The sequence below is a fragment of the Pristiophorus japonicus genome, chromosome 23 (assembly GCF_044704955.1).
Source record: "Pristiophorus japonicus isolate sPriJap1 chromosome 23, sPriJap1.hap1, whole genome shotgun sequence".
NCBI lineage: Eukaryota > Metazoa > Chordata > Chondrichthyes > Pristiophoridae > Pristiophorus > Pristiophorus japonicus.
The window spans coordinates 19,108,176-19,134,674 of NC_091999.1; the positions used below are offsets into that span (position 1 = coordinate 19,108,176).

A 26,499-nucleotide genomic window follows, 5' to 3' on the forward strand; every position below is an offset into this window, starting at 1 on the left:
GCATGTCCGTTGGTGCTTGTAAATTTTTGTGTGTGTGTCTCTGTGTCTGTCTATCTGTAAAAATGTCTATGTGTATGTGCAACTGTCTGTGGAAATCATCACCATGAATTTGGTATGTCCCAGAACTGAAAAAAAAGACTTGGGGAAAGTAATATGGCTGTGAACTTTTGTCTCAGCTTTGGTTCAGTGGCAGCATTCTTGACTGAATCAGGAGATTGTGTGTACAAGTCGCACTCCTGAGACTTGAGCATATAACGTTGGCTAACACTCAACTGCAGCATTTGGGGAATTTTGCATTGTTGAAACTGTTGACTTTCGGATGAAATCTTAAATTGAAGCTCCGTCTGCGCACTCGGGTGGTTGTGAGAGGTCCCAGAGCATTGCTCGAAAAAGAATAGGAGAGTTGCCCCCGTATCAATATTCCGAAAAATGTTTGGAAATACTCCCTGAAACCCGATGTGTTTGTGTGTGTCTGTGGAGGAAGAGTTGAAGCCCAGATTCTCACAGAGACAGAATCTAATCGCTGACAGCACCAGGATGGCCGAGTGGTTAAGGCGTTGGGCTTAAGATCCAATGGGTTTATACCGGCGTGGGTTCGAACCCCACTCCTGGTAATTACTTAATTAAACAGTGATTTTTCCCATTCTGCTCAGTGATAACTGATTTTCATCTGTTGCATTTGCATTTTTCTGTAGCTCATTGACAATCTGAGCAGATAATGAAATGAAATTGTGAAATGTATCTGTATCGCTCAGTCTCTGCCTCTCGCTCTGTCTTTAGAGAGCTTTATATGTATTTGTGTGTTTGAGTCTTTGTCTCTCTCAGTCTGCCTCTCTCTGATTCACTCAGTCTGTCCCTGTTTCTCTGTTTGTCTCTGTCTCTCAATCTGTCTCCTTCACACGGTATCCAGTTCTGTTCCAATGGGATTCTGTCATACTCTCTATCTGACTGTCTCGTTCTTTTCCATCATCTCTGTCTTTGCCTGTCTCTGCTCGTCCCTGTCTCTAACCTGATGAGTATTTCCATCATTTTCTATTTTTGTCTCGATGTCTCTCTCTCTCTATTTATCTTTCTCTCTATCTGTCTCCCTCTTTGTCTCTCTCCTTGTCCCTGTCTTTCTCTCACTCTTTCCCTCCCTCTCTTTATAAATCAGACAAACACATCTCTGTATATGTATGTGTTTGAGTCTTTGCCTCACTCAGTCTGACCCTAACTCTCAGTCTCAAACTTTCTGTCTCTCTCTGTCTCTACCTCGCTGTCAGTTTCTCCCTGTTTTGCTGTTTGTCTCTGTCTCTCAATGTGCCTGTCTCTTTCTCACGGTGTCCAGTTGTGTTCCAATGGGATTCTCGCAGTCTCTGTCTGACTGTCTCACTCTTTCCCATCATCTCTGTCTATCTATGTCTCTGCCTGCCTGTCTCTCTTTGCCTGTCGCTGGTAGTTCCTGTCTCTAACCTGCTGAGAATTTCCAACATTTTCTTTTTATTTCTTTGTCTCTCTGTCTATCTGTCGCTCTTTCTCCATCTGTCTCCTTCCTTGTCACTTTCTTTATGATTGTCTTTCTCTCACTCTTTCCCTCTTTCTCTTTATAGATCACACACACAGATCTCTTTGGATGTATGTGTTTGAGAGTCTTTTTCTCACTCAGTCTGCCTCTCGTTTTCAGTCTCACACTTGCTGTCTCTCGCTGTCTGTCTCTCCCTGTTTGTCGGTTTGTCTCTGTCTCCCAATGTGTCTGTCGACTTCTCATGGTGTCCAGTTCTATTCACAGCTCGAATATTGCTTTTGACAAAATCCATGCGCATCAATTCCTCGTGGGAAAGTGGTGAATATCCCTGCCGGTCACACGGGAGACCACGGTTCAATTCCCTAACGGGGAGGCTGCATTTTACAAAAGGCAGAACTTTGCTTCTTTTTCTTGGTATAGATTCATTTTAAAAAGTTCCAGGGCAATATAGAGCAGCAAAAATACAGCCTCTTCCAGATTTTTAGCAAACGGTGACTTTTTCACTAGTCTGTGGCCGTCTGCTGCACAGAGATGGATGGTTGAGTTTTAACTGAGTAACATTAAAAAAGGCAGCGAGCCAGTCGTCGTGGCCCATTGGTTAAGGCCATAGACTAAAAATCCATTCGGGTTTCCCTGCATAGATTTGAATCCTGCCGACTCCGTTTCTCAGCATATTTCATTCTGTTTGACAATTTAACCAGGTCCCTGCAAAACTGATTCTGAAATAGACGGAACAAGGTCCCACACCATTCAATGCCGCCGCTATTTTCTTTCTTTCATTAATCTGCAATATTCACGATACATACGGATAGAAAATCGCAAAAATCAGCCAAAGTTGCGACAGTGATTCAGCCTGTCTATCCCTGGAGATGTCTAAGGCATCTGTGCATGTCCGTTGGTGCGTGTAAATTTGTGTGTGTGTCTCTCTGTGTCTGTCTATCTGTAAAAATGTCTATGTGTATGTGCACCTCTCTGTGGAAATCAACACCATGAATTTGGTATGTCCTGGAACTTAAAAAAAAGAATTGGGAAAGTAATATGGCTGTGAACATTTGTCTCAGCTTTGGTTCAGTGGCAGCATTCTTGACTGAATCAGGAGTTTGTGTGTTCAAGTCGCACTCCTGAGACTTGAACATATAATCTTGGCTAACACTCAACTGCAGCATTTGGGGAATTTTGCATTGTTGAAACTGTTGACTTTCGGATGAAATGTTAAACTGAAGCTCCGTCTACGCACTCGGGTGGTTGTGAGAGGTCCCAGAGCATTACTCGAAAAAGAATAGGAGAGTTGCCCCCGTGTCAATATTCCGAAAAATGTTCGCAAATACTCCCTGAAACCCGATGTGTTTGTGTGTCTGTGGAGGTGGAGTTGAAGCCCAGATTCTCACATAGACAGAATCCAATCGGTGACGGCACCAGGATGGCCGAGTAGTTAAGGCGTTGGGTTTAAGATCCAATGGGTTTATTCCCGCGTGGGTTCGAACCCCACTCCTGGTAATTACTTAATTAAACAGTGATTTTTCCCATTCTGCTCAGTGATAACTGATTTTCATCTGTTGCATTTGCATTTTTCTGCAGCTCGGTGACAATCTGAGCAGATAATGAAATGAAATTGTGAAATGTATCTGTATCGCTCAGTCTCTGCCTCTCGCTCTGTCTTTAGAGCGCTGTATATGTATTTGTGTGTTTGAGTCTTTGACTCTCTCAGTCTGCCTCTCTCTGATTCACTCTGTCTGTCCCTGTTTCTCTGTTTGTCTCTGTCTCTCAATCTGTCTCCTTCACACGGTATCCAGTTCTGTTCCAATGGGAGTCTGTCATACTCTCTGTCTGACTGTCTCGTTCTTTCCCATCATCTCTGTCTTTGCCTGTCTCTGCTCGTCCCTTTCTCTAACCTGATGAGTATTTCCATCATTTTCTGTTGTTGTCTCGATGTCTCTCTCTCTCTCTATTTATCTTTCTCTCTATCTGTCTCCCTCTTTGTCGCTCTCCTTGTCCCTGTCTTTCTCTCACTCTTTCCCTCCCTCTCTTTATAAATCACACAAACACATCTCTGTATATGTATGTGTTTGAGTTTTTGCCTCACTCAGTCTGACCCTAACTCTCAGTCTCAAACTTTCTGTCTCTCTCTGTCTCTACCTCGCTGTCAGTTTCTCCCTGTTTTGCTGTTTGTCTCTGTCTCTCAATGTGCCTGTCTCTTTCTCACGGTGTCCAGTTGCGTTCCAAAGGGATTCTCTCAGTCTCTGTCTGACTGTCTCACTCTTTCCCATCATCTCTGTCTATCTATGTCTCTGCCTGCCTGTCTCTCTTTGCCTGTCGCTGGTACTTCCTGTCTCTAACCTGCTGAGAATTTCCAACATTTTCTTGTTATTTCTTTGTCTCTCTGTCTATCTGTCGCTCTCTCTCTCCATCTGTCTCTCTCCTTGTCACTTTCTTTATGATTGTCTTTCTCTCACTCTTTCCCTCTTTCTCTTTATAGATCACACACACAGATCTCTTTAGATGTATGTGTTTGAGAGTCTTTTTCTCACTCAGTCTGCCTCTCGTTTTCAGTCTCACACTTGCTGTTTCTCGTTGTCTCGATCTCGCTGTCTGTCTCTCCCTGCTTGTCGGTTTGTCTCTGTCTCGCAATGTGTCTGTCGACTTCTCATGGTGTCCAGTTCTATTCACAGCTCGAATATTGCTTTTGACAAACTCCATGCGCATCAATTCCTCGTGGGAAAGTGTTGAATATCCCCGCCTGTCACACGGGAGACCACGGTTCAATTCCCTAACTGGGAGGCTGCATTTTACAAAAGGCAGAATTTTGCTTCTGTTTCTTGGTATCGATTCATTTTAAAAAGTTCCAGGTCAATATAGAGCTGCAAAAATACAGCCTCTTCCAGATTTTTAGCAAACGGTGACTTTTTCACTCGTCTGTGGCCGTCTGCTGCACAGAGATGGATGGTTGAGTTTTAACGGAGTAACATTAAAAAAGGCAGCGAGCCAGTAGTCGTGGCCCATTGGTTAAGGCCATAGACTAAAAATCCATTCGGGTTTCCCTGCATAGATTTGAATCCTGCCGACTCCGTTTCTCAGCATATTTCATTCTGTTTGACAATTTAACCAGGTCCCTGCAAAACTGATTCTGAGATAGACGGAACAACGTCCCACACCTTTCAATGCCGCCGCTATTTTCTTTATTTCATTAATCTGCAATATTCACGATACATACGGATAGAAAATCGCAAAAATCAGCCAAAGTTGCGACAGTGATTCAGCCTGTCTATCCCTCGAGATGTCTAAGGCATCTGTGCATGTCCGTTGGTGCGTGTAAATTTTTGTGTGTGTGTCTCTGTGTCTGTCTATCTGTAAAAATGTCTATGTGTATGTGCAACTGTCTGTGGAAATCATCACCATGAATTTGGTATGTCCTGGAACTTAAAAAAAAGAATTGGTAAAGTAATATGGCTGTGAACTTTTGTCTCAGCTTTGGTTCAGTGGCAGCATTCTTGACTGAATCAGGAGTTTGTGTGTTCAAGTCGCACTCCTGAGACTTGAGCATATAATCTTGGCTAACACTCAACTGCAGCATTTGGGGAATTTTGCATTGTTGAAACTGTTGACTTTCGGATGAAATGTTAAATTGAAGCTCCGTCTACGCACTCGGGTGGTTGTGAGAGTTCCCAGAGCATTACTCGAAAAAGAATAGAAGAGTTGCCCCCGTGTCAATATTCCGAAAAATGTTCGGAAATGCTCCCTGAAACCCGATGTGTTTGTGTGTGTCTGTGGAGGTGGAGTTGAAGCCCAGATTCTCACATAGACAGAATCCAATCGCTGAAGGCACCAGGATGGCCGAGTGGTTAAGGCGTTGGGCTTAAGATCCAATGGGTTTATTCCCGCGTGGGTTCGAACCCCACTCCTGGTAATTACTTAATTAAACAGTGATTTTTCCCATTCTGCTCAGTGATAACTGATTTTCATCTGTTGCATTTGCATTTTTCTGCAGCTCGGTGACAATCTGAGCAGATAATGAAATGAAATTGTGAAATGTATCTGCATCGCTCAGTCTCTGCCTCTCGCTCTGTCTTTAGAGAGCTGTATATATATTTGTGTGTTTGAGTCTTTGTCTCTCTCAGTCTGCCTCTCTCTGATTCACTCTGTCTGTCCGTGTTTCTCTGTTTGTCTCTGTCTCTCAATCTGTCTCCTTCACACGGTATCCAGTTCTGTTCCAATGGGATTCTGTCATACTCTCTGTCTGACTGTCTCGTTCTTTCCCATCATCTCTGTCTTTGCCTGTCTCTGCTCGTCTCTGTCTCTAACCTGATGAGTATTTCCATCATTTTCTGTTGTTGTCTCGATGTCTCTCTCTCTCTATTTATCTTTCTCTCTATCTGTCTCCCTCTTTGTCGCTCTCCTTGTCCCTGTCTTTCTCTCACTCTTTCCCTCCCTCTCTTTATAAATCACACAAACACATCTCTGTATATGTATGTGTTTGAGTCTTTGCCTCACTCAGTCTGACCCTAACTCTCAGTCTCAAACTTTCTGTCTCTCTCTGTCTCTACCTCGCTGTCAGTTTCTCTCTGTTTTGCTGTTTGTCTCTGTCTCTCAATGTGCCTGTCTCTTTCTCACGGTGCCCAGTTGTGTTCCAATGGGATTCTCTCAGTCTCTGTCTGACTGCCTCACTCTTTCCCATCATCTCTGTCTATCTATGTCTCTGCCTGCCTGTCTCTCTTTGCCTGTCGCTGGTAGTTCCTGTCTTTAACCTGCTGAGAATTTCCAACATTTTCTTTTCATTTCTTTGTCTCTCTGTCTATCTGTCGCTCTCTCTCCATCTCCCTCTCTCCTTGTCACTTTCTTTATGATTGTCTTTCTCTCAATCTTTCCCTCTTTCTCTTTATAGATCACACACACAGATCTCTTTAGATGTATGTGTTTGAGAGTCTTTTTCTCACTCAGTCTGCCTCTCGTTTTCAGTCTCACACTTGCTGTCTCTCGTTGTCTCGATCTCGCTGTCTGTCTCTCCCTGTTTGTCGGTTTGTCTCTGTCTCGCAATGTGTCTGTCGACTTCTCATGGTGTCCAGTTCTATTCACAGCTCGAATATTGCTTTTGACAAAATCCATGCGGATCAATTCCTCGTGGGAAAGTGGTGAATATCCCCGCCTGTCACACGGGAGACCACGGTTCAATTCCCTAACGGGGAGGCTGCATTTTACAAAAGGCAGAATTTTGCTTCTGTTTCTTGGTATAGATTCATATTAAAAAGTTCCAGAGCAATATAGAGCAGCAAAAATATAGCCTCTTCCAGATTTTTAGCAAACGGTGAATTTTTCACTATTCTGTGGCCGTCTGCTGCACATAGATGGATGGTTGAGTTTTAACTGAGTAACATTAAAAAAGGCAGCGAGCCAGTAGTCGTGGCCCATTGGTTAAGGCCACAGACTAAAAATCCATTCGGGTTTCCCTGCATAGATTTGAATCCTGCCGACTCCGTTTCTCAGCATATTTCATTCTGTTTGACAATTTAACCAGGTTCCTGCAAAACTGATTCTGAGATAGACAGAACGACGTCCCACACCTTTCAATGCCGCCGCTATTTTCTTTCTTTCATTAATCTGCAATATTCACGATACATACGGATAGAAAATCGCAAAAATCAGCCATAGTTGCGACAGTGATTCAGCCTGTCTATCCCTCGAGATGTCTAAGGCATCTGTGCATGTCCCTTGGTGCGTGTAAATTTTTGTGTGTGTGTCTCTGTGTCTGTCTATCTGTAAAAATGTCTATGTGTATGTGCAACTGTCTGTGGAAATCATCACCATGAATTTGGTATGTCCTGGAACATAAAAAAAAGAATTGGGAAAGTATATTGGCTGTGAACCTCTGTCTCAGCTTTGGTTGAGTGGCAACATTTTTGACTGAATCAGGTGTTTGTGTGTTCAAGTCGCACTCCTGAGACTTGAGCATATCATCTTGGCTAACACTCAACTGCAGCATTTGGGGAATTTTGCACTGTTGAAACTGTTGACTTTCGGATGAAATGTTAAATTGAAGCTCCGTCTACGCACTCGGGTGGTTGTAAGAGGTCACAGAGCATTACTCGAAAAAGAATAGGAGAGTTGCCCCCGTGTCAATATTCCGAAAAATGTTCGCAAATACTCCCTGAAACCCGATGTGTTTGTGTGTGTCTGTGGAGGTGGAGTTGAAGCCCAGATTCTCACATAGGTAGAATCCAATCGCTGACGGCACCAGGATGGCCGAGTGGTTCAGGCGTTGGGCTTAAGATCCAATGCGTTTATATCCGCGTGGGTTCGAGCCCCACTCCTGGTAATTACTTAATTAAACTGTGATTTTTCCCATTCTGCTCAGTGATAACTGATTTTCATCTGTTGCATTTGCATTTTTCTGCAGCTCGGTGACAATCTGAGCAGATAATGAAATGAAATTGTGAAATGTATCTGTATCGCTCAGTCTCTGCCTCTCGCTCTCTCTTTAGAGAACTGTATATGTATTTGTGTGTTTGAGTCTTTGACTCTCTCAGTCTGCCTCTCTCTGATTCACTCTGTCTGTCCCTGTTTCTCTGTTTGTCTCTGTCTCTCAATCTGTCTCCTTCACACGGTATCCAGTTCTGTTCCAATGGGATTCTGTCATACTCTCTGTCTGACTGTCTCGTTCTTTCCCATCATCTCTGTCTTTGCCTGTCTCTGCTCGTCCCTGTCTCTAACCTGATGAGTATTTCCATCATTTTCTGTTTTTGTCTCGATGTCTCTCTCTCTCTATTTATAATTCTCTCTATCTGTCTCCCTATTTGTCTCTCTCCTTGTCCCTGTCTTTCTCTCACTCTTTCCCTCCCTCTCTTTATAAATCACACAAACACATCTCTTTATATGTATGTGTTTGAGTCTTTGCCTCACTCAGTCTGACCCTAACTCTCAGTCTCAAACTTTCTGTCTCTCTCTGTCTCTACCTCGCTGTCAGTTGCTCCCTGTTTTGCTGTTTGTCACTGTCTCTCAATGTGCCTGTCTCTTTCTCACGGTGTCCAGTTGTGTTCCAATGGGATTCTCTCAGTCTCTCTGTCTGACTGTCTCACTCTTTCCCATCATCTCTGTTTATCTATGTCTCTGCCTGCCTGTCTCTCTTTGCCTGTCGCTGGTAGTTCCTGTCTCTAACCTGCTGAGAATTTCCAACATTTTATTTTTATTTCTTTGTCTCTCTGTCTATCTGTCGCTCTCTCTCCATCTGTCTCTCTCCTTGTCACTTTCTTTATGATTGTCTTTCTCTCACTCTTTCCCTCTTTCTCTTTATAGATCACACACACACAGATCTCTTTAGATGTATGTGTTTGAGAGTCTTTTTCTCACTCAGTCTGCCTCTCGTTTTCAGTCTCACACTTGCTGTCTCTCGTTGTCTCGATCTCGCTGTCTGTCTCTCCCTGGTTGTCGGTTTGTCTCTCTCTCGCAATGTGCCTGTCGACTTCTCATGGAGTCCAGGTCTATTAACAGCTCGAATATTGCTTTGACAAAACCCATGCGCATCAATTCCTCGTGGGAAAGTGGTGAATATCCCCGCCTGTCACACGGGAGACCACGGTTCAATTTCCTAACGGAAGGCTGCATTTTACAAAAGGCAGAATTTTGCTTCTGTTTCTTGGTATAGATTCATGTTAAAAAGTTGCAGGGCAATATAGAGCAGCAGAAATACAGCCTCTTCCAGATTTTTAGCAAACGGTTACTTTTTCACTATTCTGTGGCCGTCTGCTGCACAGAGATGGATGGTTGAGTTTTAACTGAGTAACATTTAAAAAGGCTGCGAGCCAGTCGTCGAGGCCCATTGGTTAAGGCCATAGACTAAAAATCCATTCGGGTTTCCCCGCATAGATTTGAATCCTGCCGACTCCGTTTCTCAGCATATTTCATTCTGTTTGACAATTTAACCAAGTCCCTGCAAAACTGATTCTCAGATAGACGGAACAACGTCCCACACCTTTCAATGCCGCCGCTATTTTCTTTCTTTCATTAATCTGCAATATTCACGATACATACGGATAGAAAATCGCAAAAATCAGCCAAAGTTGCGACAGTGATTCAGCCTGTCTATCCCTCGAGATGTCTAATGCATCTGTGCATGTCCGTTGGTGCGTGTAAATTTTTGTGTGTATGTCTCTGTGTCTGTCTATCTGTAAAAATGTCTATGTGTATGTGCAACTGTCTGTGGAAATCATCACCATGATATTTGGTATGTCCTGGAACTTAAAAAAAAGACTTGGGAAAGTAATATGGCTGTGAGCTTTTGTCTCAGCTTTGGTTCAGTGGCAGCATTCTTGACTGAATCAGGAGTTTGTGTGTTCAAGTCGCACTCGTGAGACTTGAGCATATAATCTTGGCTAACACTCAACTGCAGCATTTGGGGAATTTTGCAGTGTTGACACTGTTGACTTTCGGATGAAATGTTAAATTGAAGCTCCGTCTGCGCACTCGGGTGGTTGTGAGAGGTCCCAGAGCATTACTCGAAAAAGAATAGGACAGTTGCCCACGTGTCAATATTCCGAAAAATGTTCGGAAATACTCCCTGAAACCCGATGTGTTTGTGTATGTCTGTGGAGGTGGAGTTGAAGCCCAGATTCTCACATAGACAGAATCCAACCGCTGGCTGCACCAGGATGGCCGAGTGGTTAAGGCGTTGGGCTTAAAATCCAATGGGTTTATACCCGCGTGGGTTCGAACCCCACTCCTGGTAATTACTTAATTAAACAGTGATTTCTCCCATTCTGCTCAGTGATAACTGATTTTCATCTGTTGCATTTGCATTTTTCTGTCGCTCGGTGACAATCTGAGCAGATAATGAAATGAAATTGTGAAATGTATCTGTATCGCTCAGTCTCTGCCTCTCGCTCTGTCTTGAGAGAGCTGTATATGTATTTGTGTGTTTGAGTCTTTGTCTCTCTCAGTCTGCCTCTCTCTGATTCACTCTGTCTGTACCTGTTTCTCTGTTTGTCTCTGTCTCTCAATCTGTCTCCGTCACACGGCATCCAGTTCTGTTCCAATGGGATTCTGTCATAAATGGTGCAATTTGCAGGTGAACACAAAGCTGTGAGGGGCAGGGTCCGCTGATCAATCTGTTCCAGCATTAATAGCAGTATAGAGTACAACAAGCAAGTTCTGGTCAACCTTTATCACTCACTAGTTAGACTCAGATATTGAGGGTTGGCCCCAATTCTGGGACATCAATAATAACTTTCAAAACCAGCAATGGTCAAAGGGAACATTTTCTGGTGTTTTGGGGCAGGTGCAGGGAGTGGGTCTTTCAGTGAGTCGGACAGGCTCGATGGGCCGAATGGCCTCATTCTGTGCCGTATGATTCCCTGAAATGGTGAGAGTCAGCGAGTGAGTGGTCAGGGAGAGCCCATCACCAAAACAGGGAGATATTACAGATATATTGGGAGGGTCAGAGTGTATAAAGAGCACAGACACCCAGAGTCAGCACCTTCAGGGGAGGGGAACCAGTGAGTGTAGAACTGAACCCAGCCAGAGTCAGTACCTTCAGGGGAGGGGAACCAGTGAGTGTAGAACTGAACCCAGCCAGAGTCAGTACCTTCAGGGGAGGGGAACCAGTGAGTGTGGAACTGAACCCAGCCAGAGTCAGTACCTTCAGGGGAGGGGAATCAGTGAGTGTAGAACTGAACCCAGCCAGAGTCAGTACCTTCAGGGGAGGGGAACCAGTGAGTGTAGAACTGAACCCAGCCAGAGTCAGTACATTCAGGGGAGGGGAACCAGTGAGTGTAGAACTGAACCCAGCCAGAGTCAGTACCTTCAGGGGAGGGGAACCAGTGAGTGTAGAACTGAACCCAGCCAGAGTCAGTACCTTCAGGGCAGGGGAACCAGTGAGTGTAGAACTGAACCCAGCCAGAGTCAGTACCTTCAGGGGAGGGGAACCAGTGAGTGTAGAACTGAACACAGCCAGAGTCAGCACCTTCAGGGGAGGGGGACCAGTGAGTGTAGAACTGAACCCAGCCAGAGTCAGTACCTTCAGGGGAGGGGAACCAGTGAGTGTAGAACTGAACCCAGCCAGAGTCAGTACCTTCAGGGGAGGGGAGACAGTGAGTGTAGAACTGAACCCAGCCACAGTCAGTACCTTCAGGGGAGGGGAACCAGTGAGTGTAGAACTGAACACAGCCAGAGTCAGCACCTTCAGGGGAGGGGGACCAGTGAGTGTAGAACTGAACCCAGCCAGAGTCAGTACCTTCAGGGGAGGGGAACCAGTGAGTGTAGAACTGAACCCAGCCAGAGTCAGTACCTTCAGGGGAGGGGGACCAGTGAGTGTAGAACTGAACCCAGCCAGAGTCAGTACCTTCAGGGGAGGGGAACCAGTGAGTGTAGAACTGAACCCAGCCAGAGTCAGCACCTTCATGGGAGAGGAACCAGTGAGTGAAGAACTGAACAAAGCCAGAGTCAGTGCTTTCAGGGAGGAGGCACAGAGGTTTCGGGAGGGAATTCCAGAGCTTGGAGTCTCGGCAACAGAAGACGACGCCACCAATGGTGGAGAGATTATAATCAGGGATGCTCAGAAGGGCAGAATTAGAGGAGAGCAGACATCTCTGGAGGTTGTGGGGCTGGAGGAGATTACAGAGATAGGGAGGGGCGAGACCAAGAAGGGATTTGTAAACAAGGATGAGAATTTTGAAATGGAAGCGTTGCTTAACCGGGAGCCAATGTCGGTCAGTGAGCACAGGGGGTGATGGGTGAACGAGACTTGATGCGAGTTAGGACACGGGCAGCCGAGTTTTGGATGAGGTGAAGATTACGTTGGGTAGAATATGGGAGGCCAGCCAGGAGTGTGTTGGAATAGTCAAGTCTAGAGGTAACCGAGGAATGGACGAGGGTTTCAGCAGAGGGAGAGCTGAGGCAGGGATGGAGATGGCCGGTATTACGGAGGTGGAAATAGGCGGTCTTGGTTTTCTGGGGATATGTGATCTTAGCATTCTGGACAAGATCATCCGCCATTTTCATGGAATGAAAGCGCAGGAGGCCATTCGGCCCATCGTGCCTGTGCTGGTTCGATGGTAGAGCTATCCAGTTAGTTCCACTCCCCTGCTCTTTCCCCATAGCTCTGCAAATATTGTATCCAATTCACTTTTGAAAGCCACTATTGAATCTGCTTCCACCACCCTATCAGGCAGTGCATTCCAGATTGCAACAACTCGCTGCTTATACAATGGTTCCTCATGTCGCCTCTGCTTCATTTGCCAATTACCTGAACTCTGTGTCCTCTGGTTACCGACCCTTCTGCCACTGGAAAGTGTTTCTCCTTATTTAGTCTATTAAAACCATTTATGATTTTGAACACTTTATCAAATCTCCTCTTACCCTTTTCTGCTCCAAGGTGAATTACCGCAGCTTCTCCAGTATCTCCACATAACTGAAGTCCCTCCTCCTTCGTACAATTCTGGTAAATCTCTTCTGGTCCCTCTCTAAGGTGCAGATACCCTTCTGAAAGTGTGGTGCCCAGAATTGAGCACAATGTGTCAACTGAGGCCTAACCAGTGTTTATAAAGGTTGAGCACAACTAAACATCAAATGCTGCTATTTGTGTGATGGGGTTTAGACGGGCGAGGTTTAACCAGTCAGTTGGATGTGAGCTGAAACATAGCACTTGGAGCGGAGAGCCAGGGACACGCTGTGTAACCGGGCACAGACGCTCTGCACTGCCCACACATCACTTGTTTCCCACTTGGCCCAGAAGGATGTATTCACAGAAACATAGAAACATAGAAAATAGTTGCCGGAGTAGGCCATTCGGCCTTTCTAGCCTGCACCGCCATTCAATGAGTTCATGGCTGAACATTCAACTTCAGTACCCCATTCCTGCTTTCTCGCCATACCCCTTGATCCCCCTAGTAGTAAGGACCTCATCTAACTCCTTTTTGAATATATTTAGTGAATTGGCCTCAGCAACTTTCTGTGGTAGAGAATTCCACAGGTTCACCACTCTCTGGGTGAAGAGGTTCCTCCGCATCTCGGTCCTAAATGGCTTACCCCTTATCCTTAGACTGTGACCTCTGGTTCTGCACTTCCCCAACATTGGGAACATTCTTCCTCCATCTAACCTGTCTAACCCCGTCAGAATTTTAAATGTTTCTATGAGGTCCCCTCTCATTTTTCTGAACTCCAGTGAATACAAGCCCAGTTGATCCAGTCTTTCTTGATAGGTCAGTCACGCCATCCCGGGAATCAGTCTGGTGAATCTTCGCTGCACTCCCTCAATAACAAGAATGTCCTTCCTCAGGTTAGGAGACTAAAACTGTACACAATACTCCAGGTGTGGCCTCACCAATGCCCTGTACAACTGTAGCAACACCTCCCTGCCCCTGGACTCAAATCCCCTTGCTATGATGGCCAACGTGCCATTTGCTTTCTTAACCGCCTGCTGCACCTGCATGACAACCTTCAATGACTGATGTACCATGACACCCAGGTCTTTGCACCTCCCCTTTTCCTAATCTGTCACCATTCAGATAATAGTCTGTCTCTCTGTTTTTACCACCAAAGTGGATAACCTCACATTTATCCACATTATACCTCATCTGCCATGCATTTGCCCACTCACCGAACCTATCCAAGTCGCTCTGCAGCCTCACAGCATCCTCTTCGCAGCTCACACTGCCACCCAACTTAGTGTCATCCACAAATTTGGAGATACTACATTTAATCCCTTCATCTAAATCATTAATGTACAGTGTAAACAGCTAGGGCCCCAGCACAGAACCTTGCGGTACCCCACTAGTCACTGCCTGCCATTCTGAAAAGTACCCATTTACTCCTACTCTTTACTTCCTGTCTGACAACCAGTTCTCAATCCATGTCAGTACACTACACCCAATCCCATTTGCTCCAACTTTGCACATCAATCTCTTGTGTGGGACCTTGTCGAACGCCTTCTGAAAGTCCAAATATACCACATCAACTGGTTCTCCCTTGTCCACTCTACTGGAAACATCCTCAAAAAATTCCAGAAGATTTGTCAAGCATGATTTCCCTTTCACAAATCCATGCTGACTTGGACCTATCATGTCACCTCTTTCCAAATGCACTTCTATGACATCCTTAATAATTGATTCCATGCAACAATTCATTTGATTTCACTTGAAATAGTTTTGTTCATAAATTTAATCATGCTTCTCTAATTTTATTTCTTAACTCAGATTCACGGACCCATTTTATTTCTTCCTCTGAGCCTCTCAACTTCATCTGGCAGCGTAATGTTGGCGAGTGGTGATTGATTGCCCTGGGAACCAACAGGAAGAGAGGTCAGAGGCCGGAGGGCCCAGGGAGCAGCGTGTTCTGAAACCAATCGCGGTGCTTGAGGGGTGGATCCTGAGTCGGCCTGTCAGGTGAGTCTGTGTGAACCCCTGTTAAACAATATATCTTTTAAAGTTAAATCGAGATTTCTTTTGTCAGCAAAACAGTTTAACATTTGTCAGTATTTTGTTTCCCTGGAGTTCCTATTATGAGTTTCAGACACTTCAGTGCCAAGTGGACCAGGTGTTTAAAGGTCATTCATTTCCCTCATGTCGCTGTTAGTTAAAGATACAGAGATTGATTTCCCTTCATTATGCTTCTATTGTAAGTAAACAAAAATCCTTTCTGTTAGCAGTGAGTCACATTCTGCACTGGGAGAGACGGCTGGTGGCTTCAGGCTTTAAAATTCTCATCCTCTTGTTCAAATCCCTCCAAGGCCTCGCCCCTCCCTATCTCTGTAACCTCCTCCAGCCCGCCAATCCTCTTAATAAGGAGAAACAATTTTCAGTGTCAGAAAGTTCAGTAACCAGAGGTTCAGATTTAATGTGATTGGCAAATGAACCAGAGGCTACATGAGGGGACGAATGAAGCAGCGAGATGTTCTGGCCTGGAACACACTGCCTGTTCGGGTGGTGGATGCAGATTCACTTGTAACTTTCGAAAGAGATAAACATGAGTTGAAAACATTTTCTGCGTTATGGGGCAAGAGTAGGACAGGCGTTCCCTGAGTGCATCTCGCTCGCTAACCGGTTTTCAGTTCTGGATACTGATGAGGGCGATGGTTTCTCTGGGGAGTGCAGCCAGAGCCATGTCCACGACACCGTGGGTGGCTCAGCTGCACAGGGCGGGGAGGAAGAAGAGTGGAAGAGCAATAGTGGGAGTGGATTTGATAGTTCGGGGAACAAACAAGCGCTTCTGCAGGCACAGACATGATTCCAGGATGGTATGTTGCCTCCCTGGTACCAGGGTCAAGGATGTCAGTGAGCGGCTGCAGGACATTGTTGAGGGGGGAGGATGAACATCCAGAGGTTGTGGTCCATATCGGGACCAATGACACAGGTAGAAAGAGGGATGAGATCCTGCAGGCAGATTTTAGGGAGCTAGGAAAGAGTTTAAAAAACAGGACCTCAAAGGTAGTAATGTCCGGATTACTCCCGGTGCCACGTGCTAGTGAGTACAGAAATAAGAGGATCGAACAGATGAATGCATGGCTGGCGTTTGGTGCAGAGGGGAGGGCTTTAGATTCCTGAGGCATTGGGAGTGTTTCTGGGGGAGGTGGGACCAGTACAAGCCGGACAGGTTGCACCTCAACAGGACCGGACAATACCCTCACTGCGGGTTTTGCTAGTGTTTGGAAGGCAGAGGAAACAAAGGCTATAAAATAGACAATAAGGGAGTTTGGCAGCGCTAAATGCCAGTGCCAGTGTGTTTCAATGAGATCACCTCGCATTCGTCTAAACTCCAGAGAGTATAGGCCCATTCTCCACAAACTCTCATCATAAGACAGTCCTCCCATCACAGGAATCAATCCAGAAATACTTCAATGCCAATGCAAGGAGTCTAGGGATTAAGGCAGATAAGCTGAGGACACAGACAGACATGTGGGGATATGATATTGTAACTATTGGTGAAACACGGCTAAAAGAACTGCAGGAATGGCAGCTCAACATTTCTGGTTACAGGGTTTTAAGAGGAGATAGAGAAAGGGATAAGAAAAGGCGGGCGCGTCGCAGTGTTGATTAAAGAAACAATTCCAGCTGTGGGGAGGGATGATATGTTCGAAGGATCATCAAATGAGGCCACATGGGAGAAGTGAAGAACAAAAAAGGGGCAATCACACTGCTGGGGATGTACTATAGACCCCCAAACAGTCAGAGGGAGATAGAAGAGCAAATATGTCGGCACATTTTGATGCATGCAAAAATAATAGGGCAGTAATAGTCGGGGATTTCAACTACCCAAATATTAATTGGGATAGAATTAGTGTGAAAGATATAGAATGAGCAGAATTCCTAAAATGCATTCAGGAGAACTTTTTTAGCCATTACGTAGCAAGCCCAACAAGCGAGGGGGTGGTTCTGGACTTGGGTTTAATGAATGAAGCTTGGGCAGATGGAAGGGGTATCAGTGGGAGAGCATTTTGGTGCTGGTGATCATAATTCAGTTAGATTTAGGATAGTTATGGAAAAGGACAAAGATTGACCAGGAATAAAAGTTCTCAATTGGGGTAAAGCTAATGTTACTAAGCAGAGATGTGATTTAACCAAAGTGGACGGGAAACAGCTACTTGAAGGTAAATTCGTGTCAGAGCAATGGGAGGCATTCAAGGAGGAGATAGTGAGGGTTCAGAGCAAGTATGTTCCCTTAAGATAAAGGGTGGGACTAATAAATCTAGAGCCCCTTAGATGTCAATATTAGAATATCAGAGATAGGAGCAGGAGTAGGTCATACGCCCCCTCGAGCCTGCTCCGCCATTCAATAAGATCATCGCCCTCAACTCCACTTTCCCACCTGATCTCCATATCCCTTGATTCCCCGAGAGTCCAAAAATCTATCTATCTCAGCCTTGAATAGACTGAGCATTCACAGCCCTCTGGGGCAGAGAATTCCAAAGATTCACAACCCTCTGAGTGAAGAAATTTCTCATCTCTTGTCTTAAATGGCCTGCCCCTTATCTTGAGCCCCTGAGTTCTAGTCACTCCAGCCCGGGGGAATCGAGCTCTCAGCATCTACCCTGTCAATACCCTTCAGAATCTTGTATGTTTCAATGAAATCCCCTCTCATTATTCTAAACTCCAGAGAGTATAGGTCCATTCTACACAATCTCTCATCGTAAGACAGCTCTCTCATCCCAGGAATCAATCTTGTGAATCTCCGTTGCACCATCTCCAAGGCAAGTATATCTTTCCTTAGATAAGGAGACCAAAACTGCCCAGTACTCCAGGTGTGGTCTCACCAAGGCCCTGTACAATTGTAGCAATAGATCCTTACTCTGATACTCCACCCCCTTACTGCTTGCTGTACCTGCATGCTCGCTTTCTGTGTTTCTTGCACAAGGACACCCAAATCTCTCTCAACACCAACATTTAAAGTTTCTCACCATTTAAAAGATATTCTGTTTTTCTATTCTTCCGACCAAAGTGAATAACCTCACATTTCCCGACATTATACTCAATCTGCCACCTTACTGCCCATTCACATCGTCTATCTATATATCTTTGCACTCTTGTGTTCTACTCACAGCTTACTGTCTCACCGAGCTTTGTATCGTCAGCAAATATTACACTCGGTCCCTTTATCTAGGTCATTATTATAGATTGTAAATAGCTGAGGCCCCAGCACTGATCCTTGCTGCACCCCACTAGTTACAGCCTCCCGGAAGCCCCGCCCCTCACACACTCCAATTGGTTGGAGGACCAACCGCCCATTCGGTCCTTCAGCCCCGCCCCGCTCTTCCTATTGGTGGGAAGCTGCCGTCAATCACCCGGGCAGTGTGAGCTGAGCATGTGCAGGCGGCGGTGGCAGACGCTGACGCAGGAGGTGAGCGAGATCCAGGGAGCGGGTTAAAGAAACGCTGGGGACAACAACACCGAGTGCAGCCCCCGGGCCCAGATATAAACCGGGGAACATTCTCCCCACACCGGGGGGGGATATAAACCGGGGAACATTCTCCCCACACCGGGGGGGGGATATAAACCGGGGAACATTCTCCCCACACCGGGGGGGGGATATAAACCGGGGAACATTCTCCCCACACCGGGGGGGATATAAACCGGGGAACATTCTCCCCACACCGGGGGGGGGGATATAAACCGGGGAACATTCTCCCCACACCGGGGTGGGATATCAACTGGGGAACATTCTCCCCACACCGGGGTGGGGGATATAAACCGGGGAACATTCTCCCCACACCGGGGTGGGATATAAACCGGGGAACATTCTCCCCACACCGGGGTGGGATATAAACTGGGGAACATTCTCCCCACACCGGGGTGGGGGATATAAACCGGGGAACATTCTCCCCACACCGGGGTGGGATATAAACCGGGGAACATTCTCCCCACACCGGGGTGGGATATAAACTGGGGAACATTCTCCCCACACCGGGGGGGGGATATAAACCGGGGAACATTCTCCCCACACCGGGGGAGGGGGTGGGGGGGGATATAAACCGGGGAACATTCTCCCCACACCGGGGTGGGATATAAACCGGGGAACATTCTCCCCACACCGGGGGGGGGGATATAAACCGTGGAACATTCTCCCCACACCGGGGGGGGGGGATATAAACCGGGGAACAGTCTCCCCACACCGGGGGGGGGATATAAACTGGGGAACATTCTCCCCACACCGGGGGGGGGATATAAACCGGGGAACATTCTCCCCACACCGTGGGGGGGGATATAAACCGGAGAACATTCTCCCCACACTGGGGGAGATATAAACTGGGGAACATTCTCCCCACACTGGGGGGGGGGATATAAACCGGGGAACATTCTCCCCACACCGGGGGAGATATAAACCGGGGAACAGTCTCCCCACACCGGGGGGGGGATATAAACCGGGGAACATTCTCCCCACACCGGGGGAGATATAAACTGGGGAACATTCTCCCCACACCGGGGGGGATATAAACTGGGGAACATTCTCCCCACACCGGGGGGGGGATATAAACCGGGGAACATTCTCCCCACACCGGGGGAGGGGGTGGGGGGGGGATATAAACCGGGGAACATTCTCCCCACACCGGGGTGGGATATAAACCGGGGAACATTCTCCCCACACCGGGGGGGGATATAAACCGGGGAACATTCTCCCCACACCGGGGGGGGGGGGATATAAACCGTGGAACATTCTCCCCACACCGGGGGGGGGGGATATAAACCGGGGAACAGTCTCCCCACACCGGGGGGGGATATAAACTGGGGAACATTCTCCCCACACCGGGGGGGGGATATAAACCGGGGAACATTCTCCCCACACCGTGGGGGGGGATATAAACCGGAGAACATTCTCCCCACACTGGGGGAGATATAAACTGGGGAACATTCTCCACACACTGGGGGGGGGGGGGGATATAAACCGGGGAACATTCTCCCCACACCGGGGGAGATATAAACCGGGGAACAGTCTCCCCACACCGGGGGGGGGGATATAAACCGGGGAACATTCTCCCCACACCGGGGGAGATATAAACTGGGGAACATTCTCCCCACACCGGGGGGGATATAAACCGGGGAACATTCTCCCCACACCGGGGGAGGGGGTGGGGGGGATATAAACTGGGGAACATTCTCCCCACACCGGGGGGGGGGATATAAACCGGGGAACATTCTCCTCACACTGTGGGGGGGATATAAACCGGGGAACATTCTCCCCACACCGGGGGAGGGGTGGGATATAAACCGGGGAACATTCACCCCACACCAGGGGGGGGGGGGGATATAAACCGGGGAACATTCTCCCGATACCTGGTGGGGGTGGGATATAAACTGGGGAACATTCTCCCCACACCGGGGGGGGGGGGATATAAACTGGGGAACATTCTCCCCACACTGCGGGGGGGGATATAAACCAGGGAACATTCTCCCCACACCGGGGGGAGATATAAACCGGGGAACATTCTCCCCACACCGGGGGGGGGGGATATAAACCGGGGAACATTCTCCCCCTGCCTGCCGGGTCCTGGGTCCGCTCCAGCCCGAAGGAGCGGTCAGTGCATGCGCTGTGTCTGCGTCAAACTCTCAGGGAGCGTCTGTAAATCAACGAGTAACAGTAATGGACCAGGGAGCGTCTGTAAATGAAGGAGCAATGGTGACTGAGCAGGGAGCGTCTGTAAAGAATTCTAGAATCACAGAATATTGCAGCACAGAAGGGGGCCATTCGGCCCATCGAGTCTGCACCGATACTTTCGGGGAGCAATCCGGTTATCCCACTTTCCCCGCCCTTTCCCCAAATCCCTGCAATATCATTCTGCTTAAAGTCTTTGTCCAGTTCACTTTTGAAGGCTACTATTGACTCTGTCTCCACCGCTCCGTCAGGCAGTGCATTCCAAACCCTAACCACTCCTTGTGGGAAAATGGTTTTCCTCATGTGACCTCTGTTTTTGCCAATCGCCTCAAATCTGTGCCCTCTGGTTATCAGTGTTACAAACAGTTCCTCTATTTATTCTATCTCATCTTCATGAATTTTAACACCTCTATCAAATCTCGTCTTAGCCTTCTCTGCTCCAAGGAGAACAATCCCAGCTTCTCCAGTCTCCACATAAATGAAGTTCCTCATCCCTGGCACCATTCCAGTAAATCTCTTCTGTCCCCTCTCCAAAGCCTTTGTGTCCTTCCTGAAGTGTGCCCAGAATTGGACCCAATCTTCCAGCTGGGGTCGAGCTAGTGTTTTATATCGCTTTAGCATAATTTCCCGGCTTTAGTACTCTGTGCCTCGATTTATAAAGCCCAGGATCCTTTACGCTTTATTAACAGCTTTGTTAACCTGTCCTGCGACCTTCTAAGATTTATTAAAATCTTTAAATATTTCAAAAAATGTAGCAGAAATGGAGAATGGTCAGGGAGTGTCTGTAAAGGAAGGAGAAATGGTGAGTGGTCAGGGAGCGTCTGTAAAGGAAGGAGAAATGTAGAGTGGTCAGGGAGCGTCTGTCAAGGAAGTAGAAATGGAGAGTGGTCAGGGAGCGTCTGTAAAGGAAGGAGAAATGGAGAGTGGTCAGGGAGCGTCTGTAAAGGAAGGAGAAATGGGGAGTAGTCAGGGAGTGTCTGTATAGGAAGGAGCAATGGAGAGTGGTCAGGGAGCGTCTGTCAAGGAAGGAGAAATGGAGAGTGGTCAGGGAGCGTCTGTAAAGGAAGGAGAAATGGAGAGTGGTCAGGGAGCGTCTGTAAAGGAAGGAGAAATGGAGAGTGGTCAGGGAGCGTCTGTAAAGGAAGGAGAAATGGAGAGTGGTCAGGGAGCGTCTGTAAAGGAAGGAGAAATGGAGAGTGGTCAGGGAGCGTCTGTAAAGGAAGGAGAAATGGAGAGTGGTCAGGGAGCGTCTGTAAAGGAAGGAGAAATGGTGACTGGGCACGAAGGCTCAATTTTAAAATTCTCATCCTTGTTTTCAAATCCCTCCGTGCCCTCGCCCCTCCCTATCTCTGTAACCCCCTCCAGCCCTACAACCCTCCAGGATTTCTGGCCTCCTGCACATTCCTGGTTTTAATCACACCACCATTGCTGGCCATGCCTTCAGCTGCCTAGGCCCTAAGCTCCAAAATTCCCTCCCTCTCCTTTAACACCCTAAGAACGTAAGAAATAGGAGCAGGATTAGGCCATTTGGCCCCTCGAGCCTGCTCCGCCTTTCCATAAGATTTTGGCTGATCTGATCATGGACTCAGCTCCACTTCCCTGCCCGCTCCCCATAACCCTTTACTCCCTTATTGTTCAAAAATCTGTCTATCTCCACCTTAAATATATTCAATGACCCAGCCTCCACAGCTCTCTGGGGCAGAGAATTTCACAGATTTACAACCCTCTGAAAGAAGAAATTTCTCCTCATCTCAGTGCTAATTGGGCGGCCCCTTATTCTAAGACTATGTCCTCCAGTTTTAGTTTCCCCTATGAGTGCAGATATCCTCTCTGAATCCACCTTATCGAGCGCCCTCATTATCTTGTATGTTTCAATAAGATCACCTCTCATTCTTCTGAACTCCAATGAGTATAGGCCCAATCTATTCAACCGATCTTCATAAGACAACCTCCTCATATCTGGAATCAACCGAGTGAACCTTCTCTGACAGCCTCCAATGCAAGGATATCTCTCCTTAAATAAGGAGACTAAAACTGTACGCAGTACTCCAGGTGTGGTCTCGCCAATACCTGTACAGGTGTAGCAGGACTTCTCTGCTTTTATACTCTAATCCCCTAGCAATAAAGGCCAACATTCCATTTGCCTTCCTGATTACTTGCTGTACCAACATACAAACTTTTTGTGTTCCATGCACAAGGACCCCCAGGTCTCTCTGTACTGCAGCACTTTGCAATTTTTCTTCATTTAAATTATAATTTGCTTTTCTATTATTTCAGCCAAAATTGGATAATCTCACAGTTTACCACATTATACTCCATCTGCCAAATTTTTGCTCACTCACTGAGCCTTTGCAGATTTTTTGTGTCCTCCTCACAATTTGCTTTCCCACCCATCTTTGTATCATCAGCAAACTTGGCTACATTACACTCTGTCCCTTCATCCAAATCATTAATATGGATTGTAAATAGTTGAGGACCCAGCACCGATCCCTGTGGCACCCCACTAGTCACTGTTTGCCAACTGGAAAAAGACCCATTTACCCTGACTGTGTTTTCTGTTAGTTAGCCAATCCTCTATCCATGCTAATATATTACCCCCAGCCCAGTGAGCTTTTATCTTGTGCAGTAACCTCTTATGTGGCACCTGATCGAATGCCTTCTGGAAATCCAAATACACCACATCCACTGGTTCCCCCTTATCCATCCTGCCCGTTACATCCTCAAAGTACTCCAGTGAATTTGTCAAACCTGATTTCCCTTTCATAAAACCATGCTGACTCTGCTTGATTGAATCATGCTTTTCCAAATGTCCCATTACTGCTTCCTTAATAATGGACTCCAGCATTTTCTCAACGACAGATGTTCGGGTAACTGGTCTATAGTTTCCTGCTTTTTGTCTGCCTCCTTTTTTAAATAGGGGCGTTACATTTGTGGTTTTCCAATCTGCTGGGACCGCCCCAGAATCCAGGGAATTTTGCGAGATTACAAACAATGCATCTACTATCTCTGCAGCCATTTCTCTTCAGACCCTGGGATGTAAGGCATCAGGTCCAGGGGACTTGTCCGCCTTTAGTCCCATTATTTTACCTAGTACCACTTCATTACTGATAGTGATTGTATTAAGTTCCTCCCTACCTATAGCCCCTTGATTATCCACTATTGGGGTGTTTTTAGTGTCTTCTACCGTGAAGACCGATACAAAATATTTGTTCAACGTCTCTGCCATTTCCCTGTTCTCCATTATTAATTCCCCAGTCTCATCCTCCAGGGGACCAACATTTACTTGAGCCACTCTTTTCCTTTTTAACCCTTTTTAAAATGTGCCTCTTTGACCTTCAGTGTCAAATTCTATCTGATAATGCTCCTGTGAAGCACCAGGGGCCATTTTACAGAGTTATTTCAAGGCTGAGATAGATACATTTTTGGTGTTTGGGGAATGGAGGGATTTGGAGATCGGGCGGGAAAGTGGAGTTGAGGTTGATGATCAGCCATGATGTTATTGAATGGTGGAGCAGGCTCGAGGGGCCGTATGGCCTACTCCTGCTCATAACTCTTATGTTCTTAAAGGCGCTATATAAATGAAAGTTGTTGTTGTCTATAAAGGAAGGAGAAATGGTGATGGGTCAGGGAGAGCATTTGATTAGGACTGGGAGATATGGCGGATGGACAGCTTATAGTGAGCGATAGAGTGAGGGAAAGGAGAGAGAGAGAGAGAGAGAGAGAGACCATGTACACAAGACATGAACTGTAAAGTTGGGTGGGGAAGAGGAGGTGGGGAAGTGACAGCAGACAAAAGGAGGCACAATGGGAGAAGGTAGAGTAATAAAAGACACAGAGAAAATAAAAAGACTTGCATTTATTTCGCACCTTTCACCACCACCAGATGCCCCAAAGTGCTTTACAGTCAATTCAGTTCTTTTTGAAGTGTAGTCACTATCATAATGTAGGAAACGCCGCAACCAATTTACAATGTGATAATGACCAGATAATCTGCTTCACTGATAAGGAAAAATATTGGGCAGGACATCGGGGGTAACTCCCCTGTTCTGCTTGAAATAGTGCAATGGGAGCAGACGGGGCCTCGGTTTAACATCTTATCCAAAAGACAGCACCTCCGACAGTACAGCAGTCCCTCAGCACTGCACTGGAGCATCATAGAAACATAGAAAATAGGTGCAGGAGTAGGCCATTCGGCCCTTCTAGCCTGCACCGCCATTCAATGAGTTCATGGCTGAACATTCAACTTCAGTACCCCATTCCTGCTTTCTCGCCATACCCCTTGATCCCCCTAGTAGTAAGGACCTCATCTAACTCCTTTTTGAATATATTTAGTGAATTGGCCTCAACAACTTTCTGTGGTAGAGAATTCCACAGGTTCACCACCCTCTGGGTGAAGAAGTTCCTCCGCATCTCGGTCCTAAATGGCTTACCCCTTATCCTTAGACTGTGAGCTCTGGTTCTGGACTTCCCCAACATTGGGAACATTCTTCCTGCATCTAACCTGTCTAACCCCGTCAGAATTTTAAATGTTTCTATGAGGTCCCCTCTCATTCTTCTGAACTCCAGTGAATACAAGCCCAGTTGATCCAGTCTTTCTTGATAGGTCAGTCCCGCCATCCCGGGAATCAGTCTGGTGAACCTTCGCTGCACTCCCTCAATAGCAAGAATGTCCTTCCTCAGGTTAGGAGACCAAAACTGTACACAATACTCCAGGTGTGGCCTCACCAATGCCCTGTACAACTGTAGCAACCCCTCCCTGCCCCTGTACTCAAATCCCCTTGCTATGAGGCCAACATGTCATTTGCTTTCTTAACCGCCTGCTGCGCCTGCATGCCAACCTTCAATGACTGATGTACCATGACACCCAGGTCTCTTTGCACCTCCCCTTTTCCTAATCTGTCACCATTCAGATAATAGTCTGTCTCTCTGTTTTTACCACCAAAGTGGATAACCTCACATTTATCCACATTATACTTCATCTGCCATGCATTTGCCCACTCACCTTACCTATCCAAGTCGCTCTGCAGCCTCACAGCATCCTCCTCGCAGCTCACACTGCCACCCAACTTAGTGTCATCCGCAAATTTGGAGATACTACATTTAATCCCCTCATCTAAATCATTAATGTACAGTGTAAACAGCTGGGGCCCCAGCACAGAACCTTGCGGTACCCCACTAGTCACTGCCTGCCATTCTGAAAAGTACCCATTTACTCCTACTCTTTGCTTCCTGTCTGACAACCAGTTCTCAATCCATGTCAGTACACTACCCCCAATCCCATGTGCTCTAACTTTGCACATCAATCTCTTGTGTGGGACCTTGTCGAACGCCTTCTGAAAGTCCAAATATCCCACATCAACTGGTTCTCCCTTATCCACTCTACTGGAAACATCCTCAAAAAATTCCAGAAGATTTGTCAAGCTTGATTTCCCTTTCACAAATCCATGCTGACTTGGACCTATCATGTCACCTCTTTCCAAATGCACTGCTATGACATCCTTAATAATTGATTCCATCATTTTACCCACTACCGATGTCAGGCTGACCGGTCTATAATTCCCTGTTTTCTCTCTCCCTCCTTTTTTAAAAAGTGGGGTTACATTGGCTACCCTCCACTCCATAGGAACTGATCCAGAGTCAATGGAATGTTGGAAAATGATTGTCAACGCATCCACTATTTCCAAGGACACCTCCTTAAGTACTCTGGGATGCAGTCCATCAGGCCCTGGGGATTTATCGGCCTTCAATCCCATCAATTTCCCCAACACAATTTCCCGGCTCATAAGGATTTCCCTCAGTTCCTCCTCCTTACTAAACCCCCCGACCCCTTTTATAACCGGAAGGTTGTTCGTGTCCTCCTTCGTGAATACCGAACCAAAGTACTTGTTCAATTGGTCCGCCATTTCTTTGTTCCCCGTTATGACTTCCCCTGA

At 46.6% G+C, this 26,499-nt stretch overlaps 5 non-coding genes across 5 annotated transcripts; all 5 read left to right on the forward strand.

Moving 5' to 3' along the window:
• The first annotated feature begins 531 nt into the window (after window positions 1–531).
• Window positions 532–614, forward strand: trnal-uaa (transfer RNA leucine (anticodon UAA)). The gene has a single exon. It is a non-coding gene; the product is annotated as a tRNA-Leu (tRNA).
• Window positions 615–2,918: 2,304 nt separating this feature from the next.
• On the forward strand, window positions 2,919–3,001 carry trnal-uaa (transfer RNA leucine (anticodon UAA)). The gene has a single exon. It is a non-coding gene; the product is annotated as a tRNA-Leu (tRNA).
• A 2,324-nt stretch (window positions 3,002–5,325) lies between these two features.
• Window positions 5,326–5,408, forward strand: trnal-uaa (transfer RNA leucine (anticodon UAA)). The gene has a single exon. It is a non-coding gene; the product is annotated as a tRNA-Leu (tRNA).
• Window positions 5,409–7,728: 2,320 nt separating this feature from the next.
• On the forward strand, window positions 7,729–7,811 carry trnal-uaa (transfer RNA leucine (anticodon UAA)). The gene has a single exon. It is a non-coding gene; the product is annotated as a tRNA-Leu (tRNA).
• A 2,323-nt stretch (window positions 7,812–10,134) lies between these two features.
• Window positions 10,135–10,217, forward strand: trnal-uaa (transfer RNA leucine (anticodon UAA)). The gene has a single exon. It is a non-coding gene; the product is annotated as a tRNA-Leu (tRNA).
• The last annotated feature ends 16,282 nt before the right edge of the window (window positions 10,218–26,499 follow it).